Below are 7,377 nucleotides of genomic sequence, written 5' to 3' on the forward strand. Positions count from 1 at the left end.
TACACCTTGTAATGAAACTGAAGGTGACCAGTGAGATAACAGGAGTAGAGTTAAGTAGCCTAACACTCATTTACAAGAGGCATGGGGTAAATGAAGCAGATGGCATCATCTTCAGCTGTGGTCTTTCCCTCCATCCTGTGTCTATGGTACTAAAACCCTCTGGCCAGCAGTAATGTCTCACTACTGCAGGTATTAACATGTGGTAAGACTTTGTATCTCTGCTACCTTGGGCCTCTGAGGTGTTAGGAAGGACAAAGGATCTTGGGTTTTTATAGAATGGTTTTAGTACTTGCTGTGGAACTGCCCATTGAGACAAAAAAAGGTAAAACTTGTATTTCATCCAGAAACCTGTCTCTAAAGGTGCTTTGGAATTAGATGTCTTTACTTAAAAAAGGGTCCATTGAACAACTGTCTTCCAGATCACGTTTTGATCACTTTAAAAGCATAGCTACTGGGTCCTTCAGAAACTAATTAGTGGCATAGCGTTCTGTAGCCTCGAGTTTGCGCTTGCTGTTTGATCTTGTCAGTTGTTTGGAGCCAAAAAGAAAAAAAGGAAATAAATCTGTATATGCACAATGAGGCAGAGCCTGGGTGGAGCTGAGGTAGGATAAGCAAATGGAAGACACCATGGCTTTGTGTAGGAGGCTGAGACACTGACAGTACATAACTCTAACTATACTCATCTTTACAAGTAGTCATGTGATCCACTGTTAATACAAAAATGTTGACAATAGTCAATTTAAGATACTTCACTATTGGCTACAACATTCAGCTGTACTAAAACTATGCTTATTGTGTTGTGTGTAGATGCGCAGGCCCAACATGTCTAAATGAAGCGATAGCGATGCGCTAAAGAAAAAGAAATATCAAAATTCACTTTGCATTTTGACATGTTAGCCTAAAGAAGACTTGAGTGACATTTGCATCTAGTCTAAACAGTCACCAAAGCAAAGGCAGAGCAGCACCAGTAAAACAAGACCCTGAGTGATCATTACACCTTTAGGTCTATGGAAGCTAAACTGCATATTAAGCTTAAAGAACAGTAGTGCTGTTAACTTTCCTTTGAAACTGTTTACATCTGTGATTCTACTCACATGTTTAGGTGTCTCCTAAAGATGTAAGGCCTTGAACAACTTTAACACATTACTTTTGCTCGAGCAAAATGTCACAAAAAGAGAATGACTAAACATGTCACAACCCGTCTGAGAGGAAAGAAAAATCAGAACAGAATCATCCTGTTTACCCCAGCTCCCCAAGGTGATGTACTAACATATGTTTGTCAGTTAGTGTATGATGGAAAACAAGCTCTCTGGAAATGATATGTTGCGTGTGTGTGTGTGTGTGCGTGTGTGTGAGTGAGCGTGCAAGAGCCAGCTTTCAAGCATGTTTCTGTAAACTCAGCATAGATCATGTAGAAAGCTGCTAGCGCTCTGTAGATTAATGTCTTTAGTTTGCATTGAAACGCCTCATCTTCCCTTCCTCTCTCCTCAGCTTTTCAATCCCTCTCCAATCCCTCTCCTTCCTTCCTGCCATCCTGGGTGATAGAGTGTAGGATGGGGAATATTTAGGGAGGTAAGAGAGAGTAATGGTGGACCTTTGTCTGACAAGCTCAGAGTAAAGAGGAAGACAAATAAAGTCAGAGAAGAGGGAGATGAATTTACAGAGAAATGAAACAAGAGAGGACAGAGATCCGGCACAAAGGACAGATAGAGGGAAAGACTGAGGTATAAGTAAAGAAAGAGAAGGAGTGAGAGATATGTGTGTAATAGTGCACACCTGAAGCCCAGCGGAGCGTGATGCCATTTTGTCAATGTGAGCTGTAAGGAGCTGGAAAACAGTCTTTATTTCCTGCACACACACACACACACACACACACACACACACACACACACACACACACACACACACACACACAGTGAGAAACAGCAATTCATACTGGTGCTCATGCAAACCTTTGAAAGCTTAGAAGGAAATGTAATGTTAGACAACCACTGCACACCACACAAAGATGTACCTAGTACCTTAATACAGTGTATACATACGCGCACAAGTATCTACATGTGCACACACAAAAATATGTAATACATGCTGCATTGTTTTCCTGTGAATCTTTCGAGCTTAGGTTGGCAATCTGAATCCACCCTGGGAATGGCAGACTCCACACAGGGCTGGATTTAACCTGTCTGGCCTGGGGGTACATTAAAAAATGTCAGGGGGGCACCCTTTTTCATTCTACATGCACTTTTGCTATATCCTTGTATTTTTATGTGCGTGCACATTTGTTGTTTTTAATTGCCTTCCCTTATTAACTTTGTGTGCCACGGCCTATGAGAGAAAAGCTGTTTTTATCTGTGAATATTTCAATACATATGTTATTTAAATGTAGTGACAATGAACATGAATGTGCTTGAACAGAACATATGTTGAATTCAATCTGAGTTGATTTTTTCTCCCCACTGCCACTCTAAATAAGGTAGTACAGTGAATGGTAAAAGTCCCATATGTCCCCCAATATCCCCCCAACTTCATTATGAAATGAATTAATTATGAACATTTTGAAATACAAACTCACACCACATCGCAGTAACAGTAACAGTTCTTTAATATGGTTTATATCCAATGCACTTTTCACTTTGGTGAAGCCTCATTTTGTAAACATCTATATCATTGGTGGCCCAACATTTTCGACAGGGGAGGCAAAAGCATGCACCTTTTCTGAGTACAGTATTCTAGCCATACCAACTCAGGTTAAATGCACAAGGACCCTGGTTAAATACCTACATTGGGTATGATTTCAGTGGTCTGAATCACCAGCCCCAGCAGCAGCGGTCTCCCTGTCCTGGCCGTGGAGCTTTGCTGTTGTCAGAAGAGGCTGAGGGAGTGCTTGTGCTTGTACTGTAGAACCATCACAGTGGAAGATGGTATTAGCAGTTGGTAAAAAAACCAAAAAAAACCCAATACATAATGAAATGCATGTGTATCTCTCCAAGGACACTGAGGTAACCAAATGAAGCCAAATGAAGCACACTGTTGCAGTAGCATGCACAGACACGTGTAGACAAGCAAACATTAAAGCTGTGCTGCACTTCCACACAGACTGTGTACAGATCCCCCTGTAGATGTGAGGCAGCATGAGTCGACAAACTGAAACAATAAAAAAGCACGTCTTAATAGAATTTGTCTAGCACGCCAAGATTAGCCTGCTCTATTTTCCCAGCAAATCTGCTTGACAGTGTTTTACTGCGGCAGCTACTTAAAAATGACACAGGAGCTAGTCACTTGTTCCACCTCATCAGTCAATCAGAGGGCATTAGAAAGATTTGCAGAAGGGTTGTCTCTGAGTTTGTTTTCTGATCAGCCGGTTAAATGTTAGAAGGAAAATGTCTGTGTGGAGTGGACTCCACTACCAATAAAAACTACTATATCAGGAAGAAAAAATGCCTAAATATTAAAAATGAGGTTTAATTTCATGAAAGTCTTACAGATCATAGCTTTAAACTGACAGCAATGACAATAGCCGGGTTGCCATCCAAATGTAGTGCAAATTTTAACTGAATTTAAGTGAAAGAAAATGTGAATTAATGCGTGTTTCCGTCCACCACTGTTGTACGAATATAATAAGTTGAGCGCCTCGAGACAAACAGCTGGTGGTGTTAATTCTCCAGTCAGGCACCATTAATCAATTGCAGAAGAAGAGGGCGCAACAAGATGACATGATTACAAAAACAATGAATAAAAGTGATGGAAATATGACATTTATGTTTGTTTCATTTATGGAGGGTTACAGTCTCCTCATCACTCCACACAGATCTGAAGTTCTCGTCTGCTGCTTTTAGTCTCCTCAGTGGTGTGGGCTTCAGTGGACGTTTAAGTCACATGCTTGACAGCCACTGTGTGCTTAGAGGCACAATAAGCTGTTTACAACCACTCACCACAACCGGTCTGAAGACCCCCAGAAAGTTACTGCTGCCAGACGCTGCGTCACCTCACCTGAAAGCTCCTGTGCTAAGGTAAAGAAAAGAATAGAAATATTGGGACAAAAACTGTAAGACAGACATGTGGGAGTGCACCTGTTGTTAAATACTGGCTTCCGCTGTCTTGTTCTGCCTCTCTTTCCCTCTCTCTCTCTTGTTACTTGCCCAGGGAAGTTTGTGTGAAAGTACTTTGCAGTCTGCTTTTGCCAAACTTAGCCATTAAGTTGTCTAACTATCATTTCTCTGGGAGCTTGGCTGAGGTGGTGCCTTCACTGACAGACTATAGTTCTGGAGGAAGTGTGTGTGTGTGTGTGTGTGAGTCTGAAAAAAAAAGAAAATGAAAAGAGGGAAGGCTAGAGAGAACTCTGGGACACTGAAAAAAAATCCATCATGTTGACGTGTGTCCATCATAACCAGATATACGTTCATACAGACTCAAGAAATATCTTGAGACATGTTGGATTTTGGAAACAAGACTATCTGTATAAGATTTTAACACTCAAGACCTGATTAAATGACTGCGGGGTTCGTGAGACAGAGATGGGGGAAAGGTGAGGGAATAGGAAAACCAAGAACTGCAAGAGAAAAGGAAAAATAAGTAGGGGATGTAAGGTGTAGAGGGAGAAAACACGAGAAGAAAAGAAGATGGAGGAAGAATAAATGAGGAGAGAGTAAAAGAGAGGAGGGAGATGAGAGAAAGTAGCAGAAGGAGAAGACTGAAGAAATGCAGCAAGGATCTGTCAGGAACTGTCTCCCCCAAACAAATAGATGGAAGAGAGACAGGAAGAGCAAGGGGGAGATTAGAGAGATGGAGTGATGGAAAAGACAGAGAGACAGAGCTGACTGTCCTTTCCACCAGAATGAACAGCACTTTTGTCTGTCAACAAAACATGGCCATTAACCGGCTTTAATGATGCTTACAGGCACACACATACACACAAATATGGAAAAACAGACACGCACAAACACATGCTCACACACACACACACACACACAGTAGTCACATTCACATCAGATGAATGCACATCTGATACTAATTGGATATGGATAATGTCTCCATTTTTTTTATTACATCATAAACATGAAAATGAGGTTTTATTACATCTCTTAGCGCATTATGTGCAGTTATTGGATCATGAGTTGTTTCACACCACGTGGAGTCTCAGATCAGATATAAAATATGTCTATAGGTGGTTTCAAATGTGATTAAAGTCATGTATCTGAGAATGCAACACAGTTTGACCACTCAGATCAGATTTCAAGTGCTTAAAACAAGAAGAATACTAACGCATGGTTACACTGAAACCTCTCCACTCCACTACGTAGGGCATGACCAGGCAAGCCGGTGTGTCTTAAAGAAATATCCACGTACCCTGACAAGCAGGGGGGGGGGATCATTCCCTATGCATATGTCATGCGGTACGTAACGGAGTGGAGAGATAGCCTCTTCACTCAGAGAACCAAGGTTACATGAGCCACCGCCATGACAACTAAGCAAACTCCATTTGCCGATGAAGACCGTGAGATGCAATTGAAAGCTCAGAAAAAAAACCTAGTAAGTGCACGCTGAGTTAAGATGACTTTGACAAACAGACAACCCCAAACTCTTATGGCAGTGCGTTAAGATTATTTTAACCAGTTTCTAATGCAAATCAACTTGTTTCACGTGTTTTCTAAAACAAAGTTTCATTATTCTTCATTCTAGTGCAGCAGCTTTAATCTTCCTTAGATAGAACATTCTTGAAACAAGTTGATTTTTATTGGAAGCAAGATGAAACTGTTTAATGCACTGGAGGATTGTTTCAGTTTTTTAAGGAATTCGGTTTTTATATATATTTTATTTATAGACATGAATTATTTGATGAGAAGGATATTTTGTAGCCCTGCTTGTACAGTTTTGTCTTTGGGTTATTTTGTCATCCTCTCTGTATCTCTTTTCTCCTGTCGTGTCCAGACCAGTCAATTATCCTATTTTCCAGTGAGTCAGTGAACTGGAACCACTGGAGTGAGGTACTGCTGTGCTCAATGCCTTTTTCATCCAGCATGAATCACTCTTCTCAATCCCCGTCTCCCCTTTCCCCTCTCTTTCTCTTCTCTATCTTTCCCTCGCTTTTTTCCTCTGCCCTGTCCTCTCCCTTTCTTTTCAACTTTTCTCCTCTGCTCTTCTTCTGTCCTTTCTCTTTAACTACTTTTCTCTTTTGTGTGTGTATGTGTGTGTTTCTGCAGAGTGAAATAGGTGCAAAGACACACACACACACACACACACACACACACACACACACACACACAGACACACACAGAGGGTTTAGGACCGTATAACTTAAAGAGACAGTGAGATGCACTAATCTCCCATTCTCCTCTTTGACTGGTGTGTGTGTGTGTGTGTGTGTGTGATTCTGTGTGTTTAATAAATGCCTGGTGACAATACTGTTGCTAACCCCTCTGTAATGTGAGAAGATTTGACCATCTGTCTTGTCTTAGTCTGCTAGTTTGTGACTTGGTTTGTGGTTTGTGAGTGTGCACACACAAAGTGGAACCAAGTTCCACATTCCGTATTTATACCTTCACATGATCACGGCAAAGAGTGTAGAGTTCTTCACTACTTCGTATATATTCCAGCCTGAGAAGAGAGTGTATGATGAATGTAGAGCAGAAGTCCCACCATGGGCTTTAACATGCACCTGTTTTGTAGTTTATTTACTTAAATATATTCATAATTTACTTTATGTTGTTGTAGCAGAATCGTGCTACCGTGAGTTCCCTTGGCTCTGAGACACACGCTGAGACAACGCTTTCAGGTAACGTGCTTTATTGTTTCCTTTTTACAAACACAATTTATCACCCAGCATTAGCAGTTGCTCCTGGCCGCACCTCTGCTTGCCCAGCCTCCCTGGCTGGCTGGCTGGCGTGGCTCGGGTGTGCGTGTGTGTGTGTGTGTGCTAGGTCCAGCATGCTACTGTGTATTTAGGGAGAGCATAATTAATCAACCAGTTTCACCTGTGACAATTACCTCTCCCTAACGCTGCTCACCCGATCCACTCCCCCACCCCTCCCTCTGCAGCTGACAGCTACCCGTGCCCACCTCCACAGTTGTTAAAAATGACATTTTAAAACTTGAATTTGTGAACATAAATATTCCATTCTGAATGCTTATGAGTGCTTATAATCATAATGTTAATGACCTGGGGTGACATTGAGGTTGTTCAAGTTCTCAATAGGGGAGGCAATTGAAAAAAAAAAGATACTAAAGTGTGCTTATGGATTCATTATCTGCACAAAAAGATTTTTAATTTCTGTTTTTTTTGTGATATAAATAATTATGTTCAGTGAGATTTGTTAGTTGTAGTGAGCACCTTCTTATGCTCTGGATCTGGATGATTGTTGTTTAAAATACCTCACCTCT

The 7,377-nt window shown here is 41.2% G+C and overlaps 1 long non-coding RNA gene across 1 annotated transcript; it reads left to right on the forward strand.

Annotated features, from left to right (window-relative positions):
- Positions 1-5,478: 5,478 nt before the first annotated feature.
- Positions 5,479-6,774, forward strand: LOC122879894. The gene is made up of 3 exons (XR_006378805.1): positions 5,479-5,529; positions 5,929-5,984; positions 6,712-6,774. It is a non-coding gene; the product is annotated as an uncharacterized LOC122879894 (long non-coding RNA).
- The last annotated feature ends 603 nt before the right edge of the window (positions 6,775-7,377 follow it).

The sequence above is a fragment of the Siniperca chuatsi genome, linkage group LG8 (genome assembly GCF_020085105.1).
Source record: "Siniperca chuatsi isolate FFG_IHB_CAS linkage group LG8, ASM2008510v1, whole genome shotgun sequence".
Classification (NCBI taxonomy): Eukaryota; Metazoa; Chordata; class Actinopteri; order Centrarchiformes; family Sinipercidae; genus Siniperca; species Siniperca chuatsi.